Raw genomic sequence first — 9,444 nt, forward strand, 5'->3', positions numbered from 1 at the left:
AATAGCACTGTGTCAGAATTCAGTAATTAATTGTACACCTCTTAGACAGTAACATCAAACAGCGATATAGCCTTGTATTTAATTAGGGAGGAAAATGTCTTTTCTCAAAATTCAGCATTTAGGCCCTAGTTACCTATTGTTTTGAATTGGTTTGGATTTGGGATTGAGCAGTTGGCAGGAGATTCCTACTGCCCATCTCTTTTCAGATCAGCTGTGCAATTGTGAGAAAGCATTCATCCTTGCTCACACAGCAAGTGGCCTAAGAAAGGGATTGAGACAGGGCTTTTGGACAGTGCTTGTGTCTTTCCAGGGCAAACTATCTTTCCCCAGCACCCTCTTCTAGTTCCCTTTGCCCATAACTCCCTCATGTGATTCATCACTACAACTGTCAAGAAACTGCCAATGGAAAAATCCAGGTCATTTTGGCTTTAGAAATGCCATGCCTCCATTTTAAACCTCTCATCTCATAAGATCTTTGACTGGGTCTTCATCTCCATCAGAGAGCATGAAATCGGATTGAACAGGGATTTGTTTAGGAAGTCTCTGCACCTCTTTTTTCTTTTGGTATATTTTGCTTTGGTTTGAACAAGCATTTCCCCTGTTTCTGGGAGTCTGGCGCTTCAGGAAGTGACTCTAAGCTAGGCTAAAGGGAAGGAGCATTCTAGACTCTTCAATTTTTATCTGAGTGTGAACTAGTGGTTAGACACAAGGGCTAGTGTCCTGAATTCTTTCGACTTATCTTTTTAGATATATACCCATATTTTTTATTATCATTTATGAAATATTTATACCATACAGAAAGTAACATCACCCACGTACTCACCACACAGCTTTAACAGAAGTTAACATTTTGCTGTACGTGCTTTCTCCATATTTTAAGAAATAAAATGTTATAGTTCAAGCTCCAAACACCTCCCATATCTTCCCTCCTTTTCCCTCCCCAGAGTAACCACTCTCCTGAAGTTGGTGTGTATATTTCACATGAATGTTCTTATTCGGGTCTCTATACGTATGTATTCATAAAGCAATATATAATATTGTTCTGGGCGATTTTTAATTTGCATAGCCAGCATCAAACTGACTGTTTCTGAGTTTCTATCCTAGGGAAACTTTCTTGCGTGTATACACACAAGGAGACATGTACATTATAGTACGTTCATTGTAGTACTGTTTGCAAAAGCCAAAAAGGAAAGTGTATACAACCTACTCAGTCATCAGTAGGGGAATGGATAAATAAAACTGTGCTTTATTCATCAGTGGAATACTATGCTGCAGTTAAAATAAATGGACTAGATCTACATGTATTGACACAAATAAATCTCAGAAACAATGTTGAGTGAATAAAGCAAGTTGCAAAAACATACGTGCGGAATGATACCATGTACTTGTCTATTTAACTCATCTGTAACTCTAATTTTTCTGATGTCTGTTTCTTCACATTTAAAACACAGATCACAAAATAGTATTTCACAGTTATTTCATTTAAATATATTTTCCAGTTTGCAAAGCACTTTCATATACACAGTCTCATTAATAAAGGCAAATGGGAAGATAAAGGTGTCAATGTTAAAAAGTGCTTCTTCAGTTTTTGGGGTCCTGAAAATTTTTAGTAAAGACTTGGTTAGCTAGACAAAGATACTTGGATGGTTTGTATTCTTATCTGTAGGACTATCCTGCCCAATATGTGAAACCCATTAATTAATATAAGCCTCTGAGCTTGGTCAAGCCTCCTAATCAGCTACCCCTTGAACCAAAGAAGAAGAGTAAGGAAGTCACTCCCAAGAAGGGCCTCTCATGGTGCTCCCTCCACAGATATCTCACTCTATAAAATAACCTGAACATTTCTACAAGACTCCTCAGAGGAAAGCATAACATAGGTTCCTTGCTTAAGCTTTCAAAATTTTTCTAGAATATAAACTGATTCAGCTTTCATCACATAGTAGGCCCTCAAGAAGACAGCCCTAATACACAGTTCTTCCCAACTCTCTTCTCTCATCACGGAGAAGCCAAATAATTTGAAGCCAAGATGTATCTTTGCATCCTGCAGGGCATGATTTTTGCACATGAAAGCTGCTCAACAAATGTGGAAGGCAATCTAGAGCAGCGGAAAGCATGCAGTCTGAAGTCACACTAAAGAGGCCTGCCCTCAAGTTGCAGATCTACCGCTATAGAGGCATGGATCTGCCAACTGCCCTTGGTTTCAGGTTGCCTGATTATTTGCCAGAATCAGCACATAAAAGTTCAGGACGGGCCAGCCCCCTGGCGTAGCGGTTAAGTGCGTGTGCTCCACTGCGGTGGCCCGGGTTCGGATCCCGGGCACGCACCGACGCACCGCTTGTCAGGCCATGCTGTGGCGGTGTCCCACATAAAGTGGAGGAAGATGGGCATGGATGTTAGCTCAGGGCCAGTCTTCCTCAGCAAAAAGAGGAGGATTGGCAGATGTTAGCTCAGGGCTGATCTTCCTCACACACAAAAAAATGTTCAGGACACTCAACTACATTTGGGAGACATACTTCTACAAAAAATTATTCATCATTTATCTGAAATTAACATTTAACTGGGCATCCTGTACTTTTATCTGGTCATCCTACTTTGTGCAAACTACTTGTCTGTGTTTCAGGCAGTTTTCCCTGGAGAAATGGCCCACAGGGAAGCAGCATTTCCTATTCAGAGTCACACCATGGATGAGGCAGAACCCCAGGCTATCCTGCCTCTCCAGGTGATGGGGTCAGGGCTACTTGATGCTTAGTGCCCTGAAGTCAGAGACCCTAAACAACCCACTTAGGACAGCCCTTCCCAATGAAGAACAGTCCACCCCAAATTACTAGTGATGCCTTATGTGAGAAACACTATACCAGATGCTTGTGGGATAAGGGAAAACTGTGCTCATTTTATTATAAAGTTGGGCATTTTATACTGGATGGAAATTGTTCTTTTCCCCCTCACTTTGACCATGTATGGTCCTGTGCCACACATGAAACTGGAATGGTGAAATTATGGGATAACAAGTTAAAGAACGAGCAGAAATCACTCCAAATCTGTTGCCATCACTCCAATGACAGGTAACAAATTTCCATCATTCAATCCTCATGGGTTTCTGAGAAACTTCCTCTTTAACTCAGAATTTGCTCAGACAAGACAGTGGACAAATGCACATTATTTCTCTCCCTTATTATTTTTTCCAATATATTTCACTGTCTAAACCCCGAGAATTATAGGAATATACAGAAGGTACTATAGCCTCACTCCACAATCTAATACTGAAAACAGCATGCAAAGAGGGAAGATGACAGAGTTCTTGTCTTATGTCTTCTCTGGAACAGTTGATTATTCAATAACCAGACAGACTTGTGGTCTGCCTGCATCCCTGGGTGGGTATCTCTGCTCATAGTAAAAATGCTCCCTTCCTCTCTTAAATGCACCATTACTCTCAATATTGCAGCTCCTGAGTATGCTCACACATTTGGCAAAACTAAAGGGACTAAGGGGATAATAAGAGTAAAATAGAAAAGAGGTCTCAGCAGTTCAAGAAGTACTTTTCTGAGGTTCTCTTCAATGTCATGTAAGGTAGTGAAAGCTCTGGCATCAGACATGTGGGTTCAAATTTTGGCTCTACCACTTTCTAGCTCTGTCACCTTGGAAAGTTATTTAACCTCTTCATGCCTTTTCCACATCTGTAAAATGGGTGTAGTAACACATATCTCAATGAGTTATCATAAGGATTAGACAAATAAAGGAATTAGCATAATGTTAGGCAGAGAACAAGTGCTCAATAAATATCTATTACTACTGTGATCCTCTCAGAGAAGCGTCTTCTCTGACTCCAAGCCAACACAACCACGGGCAGGCTGAAGTTAGCCTTGAATAACCTGTGTCTGGAAAATCAGGGGAATGGCCAGGCTATCTCCTAGGTCAGTAAAGCCTTCCTGGAAGCACGCGCGTGCACGCACACACGCGCGCGCGCACACACACACACCCCCCCCAAGCAAAATGATGGGATAACAGTTTACCCGTAACTCAGATTCAGTCACCTACACACTTAAAGAAAAGATTTTTCATAACCAACCTCTTATTTGAGAAAAAATGTGATTCACAAATTCTCGGTTGAAGATATTTGGCTCAGCAGCCAATGCCAACAACAAATGCCATTTTAGGGACAGAGCCATCTATAGAATGTCTTCTATAAAGGATAAAAATTAATTTCCATTTTAGCCTGTGTCTGGAAAGAGTGTCTCACTCAGCTTTACAGGTGGATGGCAATATCTCCATGTTTTCTGAATCTCCGGGCCTTCTCTAGCCAGTTAGATCCTGTTGCTTAGCACTTTTGATTCATGATTATGCTTTGCAGCATCTTTTGAAACGCAGTTTCAAATCCATTTCTACCCTCTTCCATGTACCTGCCTATATACCACAGGGATGGAAAAACTAAAAACACTATTTATCAGGCTCTCTTGCAGCTAGGATTCTGGCTGTGAATTCCATTCATCCAATGAGAGGCACTTGCATGAGATTTGGAAGGTGGGAGTGAGGCAAAGGCCATCGTCCTGCTGCTTTTGTCACTGCTGGTCGAGGGTCGCTGGGCAGCCCTGAGCTCTGTGGGGTTGAGTGGTAGTGGAGGCAGCAGCAGTGGCAACAGGGACTGGAGCAGCAGCTTCCTAGTCTCTGGGTCCCAGTTACAGTGGTGCCTCCTCATCCCTAATCTTCTAGTTCTTCCAAGGATTTTATAAGCACTGAACCCTGACTGACACAATTCCCTTGGTGCTTTAAAAACCTTTCTATCAAAATATTTAAATAGTAGTGAGGCATGAGCTCTACCTCCTTGGGGTGTGGGACTATAACCCCAAATGAGCCCTTACATGCATTTAATGTTTAAGGCTCATGTTTTATTTCAGAAATTAATGCAGAATTTGAATTCTGCTTCGTAATTCATCTGTTTGATTTAATACGAAAAACATTTTTAATTTATTTACCTTCAAATAGAACATATGCTAAAAGAAAACATGCTATGCTTGTTGTGTATTGTAGATCAGTGGTTCCCAAAGCAGGATTTGCATCAGAATATGCATAGAGCATCAACGACTACAGGTTCTAGAGCTCCACGCCAGACCTTGGGAATGAGAATCTCTAAAGATGCATGGCAGACCATGGAGTCTGAATTTCTAAAAGCCCCCCAGTTGATTCTGATGTGCAGCCAGATTTGAAAACAATTTGTTTGGATTATCAAGAAAATATGTACCTGGACTATATTCCATTAGTTTCCCCAAAGAGATTTTTTCAGTGATTGAGTTTTGATTTTATATTTTGGCTGCGTTTTTATAGAGGGTAAATGGAGAAAATATTCAGTTAAAGGTTTCTGCGTCTTTTGTAAACATATAATAAAAACCATTGTCCAATACATCATTCAATGTTGCTTATATAAGATGCCATACAATATATTTCTTCTAGTATTCTTCCTTTTGTATAAATGCAAACATAAATATAAACAATAGAGCCAACCTGTTTGCCTTTTTGCTTGGGAACCAGCAAGCTCAGAGCTACACACTATGCTCTATTCAGTAAAGAAGTCATTCCATATTCCTGGTACGGTTATCTCATTCCTTCTAAATGGTTATCTCATTTCTTCTAAACAATTTGCCTTTTTCAGTTTATACATTTACTTTTATTATTCCATTTCAGGTCTTTTAATATTGTAAATAGCTTTGAATGTAGAAAGGATATAATTTATAAGTTAATTAATTGGCTTTCTTTGGCTTTGGTCTATTCAAGATGAATGACATAATTGATTATACTGAGCAACAATTATATTCAGCATATGAAGGTCTCAGAAGATTGTGCCAACATACACTCCCTTTATATCATTATTTATTCAGATTATATTCTCATAAAAAATCCAGACAACAGAAAAATATATAAAGCAGAAAATGTAAGTTCCCTAGTACCGCAATACTACTCCTTCCCTCATAACACAAACAAGCCACTTTGAGCAAATCAGCACATGGTCTCCCAGGTCTTATTTTCTCAACATATAATAGCAGAAATATATTTCAAAGTAGGATCATACTTTACATATTGTCCCACGACTTGCTCTGTTTCTCTTACAATTCAGTTTGTATATCTTTCTGTGTCAATATTTATGAATTTATGCCATAATTTTCAACAGCTACATACAAGCCATTTAATGGATGTCATAATTTATTTCACCGGTTATTTACTGAACATAAGCTCTTTTAGCCAACAACATGCCACGACATAGTGTTTCCATTGGGAATGCAGGGGGAGAGAAGTTAAAAGTTCCTTTCTAAAGACATCACCATTTTACTATTTAGTCTCTCACTTCCAGTCACACTGCTAACTACTATTAGCTCATAGTCCCTCAATAAGGAATTCTCTAATACTAATGAAGTTGAGTGAGCAAAAAATGGTAAGAACTCAGCAAATGATACTTGAAACCAACTACACACTGCCAACGCATCTTAAACGGACATTTTATTTTCCCTTGGTTGATTCTAATACATGATCCTTTGTTTTAAATCTGTACCACCCAGATAGCCAGATCAAGGCACTTAGCAGGGATTTTCTTTTACAATCAAGTCAATATACAAGTTTTTAAGACAGCTATCTGCCAAGTTGTTTTCAATTCCACAGAAAACAAAGCCCACTGTCTGGTTAGTGAATCAAAAGGAGAAGAGTGTTGCGTGGCTTGGCTCTCACATTGCAAGCTGCTCAAATTGCAATTTGTAGAAACCTAGTCTGATCCAAACCAGGAACTCTTGGAGGAAAATAAGAGGCACAGGTGACACTCACAGGAGACTAGAAGCTTTCTGTAATCACAAGAAGCTTGGCTCATGTAACCCTAAAAAATGAACTCTTTTGATAAATGTTTATAAAGAGAAAGTTTTATATGGCTATAAACTATTTTTCTTTGGGGAGTAAAAAAATAAACAAAAGCAAACAACTGATTCTGTTTGGTAGGGAATTGCTTTACGTGATCACAAATATTTTGCTAAATACATTTTGTCTTGGTGTGTGGGTTTTGGGTGTGGGGTAGGGAGGAGGGATGCATAACTGTCACATTCACACCCAGCTTTTCTGACTCCCATCCATCCACATCCATTCATTCCTACATCAATCCGTTCAACAAATACTCATTGCCAGGGCACTTAACTAAACTCAAACACTTTCAGAGAATGTATTAAAGGGAAATGGCTTCAACTACTACAGACTTTGATATGGTTAAGGTACCTAAGTGCCACTTTCTTGAACCCCTCAAGCTCCGCAGTTTTGGGAGTGATAACCGACTACTTTGAGACATGGTGAAAGTTGTGGATATTCTCACCAGAAAAATGCTCATATACACATTTTAGATACATTTCAGGAGTTTTGTGGACCAAAGTGGTATTTATTTCAATAAAAGCAATCCATAGAATGATACAGCCACATGGCATTTTATGTTCATACTTTTGTATAACTTTTCATATAAGTATATTCACAAAGCAAAAACAATCCTTTGTTGGCTCTCACATTCTGCTTTTCAAATCAGAAAATAAGGTCACCTTATAAAAGGTTGCAAAGAAACACATTTTAAGAGTGTTCCTCTACTGCCATCTTGTGGATTTTTTGTTGAAAAAATAGTAAAGGCTCCAAGGGTTTTTTTCTTCTAATTTTCAACACCCACCCCTCATGTAGGTGCGCCAACTGTTAACATTTTGCTACACCCACTCCATCTCGCCTCACATCCACACTCACACTTCCCCTTTTTCAAATCATAGAAAAGTAGGTTACTTTCATCATGACACTTCACCACAAAATATTTCAATATGCATTCCCCAAGAATAAGATGCCCCTATTTAACTATAATATCAGCACACCTAAAAGGATCACCATAAATTCAATATCCAGCGTCCAATCCATACTAAAATTTCTTCTATTCTCCCCAAAATGTCCTTTATGGCTGCTGTTTTTCCAATCCAGGATCCACTCGAGATTCACTCAGAGCATTTGGCTGTTGTGTCTCTTTAATCTCCTGCGATCCAGAACAATCCCCCTGACTCCCTCTGTGCTTCATGACATTAAATCCTTTGAGGGGTCCAGGTCAGTTGTCCTGCATCATACCCCACATTGTAGAATTGTCTGTTTCCTCGTGATGGGATTCAGGTCAAACATTTCCAGCAAGAACATCACATAAATGGCATTGTGTACCTCCCACTGGATCATACAGGAGGCACACAATGTCAGGTCAAACCACTACTGGCATTGCCAAGCTTGATCACTTGGTTAAGGTGGTTACCACCATACTTTTCTATTGTAAGAGCACATTTTTCCCCTTATTAAAAGTAACCTGTGAAGTGATACTTTGAAACTTGTTCCCAACAACATTTTACCCAGTCATATTTGCATCAACTGATGATCCTTAACTGAACCAATTATTACTTGGGGGGTTATAAAACAGCAATTTTCCAATTACATCATTCCTTCTACATTTAGTAGCTGGCATTCTTCTGTAAAAACAAAAACAAAAACAAGAGCTTTCCTCTTTTTTATCCTCCTTTTTATAATTTTAAATATCACCATGGATTCATGGATTTTTCTTAACTGAATGTATTATTTTTAATTAATTAATTAATTATATATATATATTTTTTGTTGTTGAAATATAGTTGACATAAAATATTATGTTAGTTTCAGGTGCATAACATAGTGATTCAACATTTATATACATTACAAAATGATCACCACAAGTCTAGGAACCATCTGTCACCATACAAAGTTATTATAATATTATTGACTATATTCACTATGCTGTATATTACATCCCCGTGCTAACTCAATGTATTATAAACTATTACCATAATGTTTTGTTTTGTTTTATTTTGGTGAGGAAGATTAGCCCTGAGCTAACATCTGTTGCCAATCCTCCTCTTTTTGCTGAGGAAGATTGGCCCTGGGCTAATATCTATTCCCATCTTCCTCTACTTTATATGTGGGATGCCTGCCACAGCATGGCTTGATGAGCAGTGCATATGTCTGCACCTGGGATCCAAACCTGTGAACCCCAGGCAGCCAAAGCAGAGCATGCAAACTTAAACACTACGCCACCAGGCTGGCCCCTATCATCATTATTTTTGATGTTCAAATTATTCCAGACTTAGCCCATGGGTGTCCCTTCAAGTTGGCCCTTGTGTCCTTATGACATGTTCCCATCATTTTCTGATCCTTTTCTTACTTTCTGGCACAGCAAGATACCCAGGCTCATCTTGTACTTTCCCTGAAATCAGCCATTTCTCTAAGGAAATCTGATTCATCTTAGTGGGAAATGATGTATAGAAAAAAGGTCTATGGGCTAGGTGTGTTCACTGCCACTAGAGAGTTATCGCTCCTATATCCTTTCAATCAATGGATAGAGATAAGGGGAAATACACACACATACACATGCATATACGCACA

This window comes from Ceratotherium simum, chromosome X (genome assembly GCF_057802395.1).
Source record: "Ceratotherium simum simum isolate JZ-2026a chromosome X, ASM5780239v1, whole genome shotgun sequence".
Classification (NCBI taxonomy): Eukaryota; Metazoa; Chordata; class Mammalia; order Perissodactyla; family Rhinocerotidae; genus Ceratotherium; species Ceratotherium simum.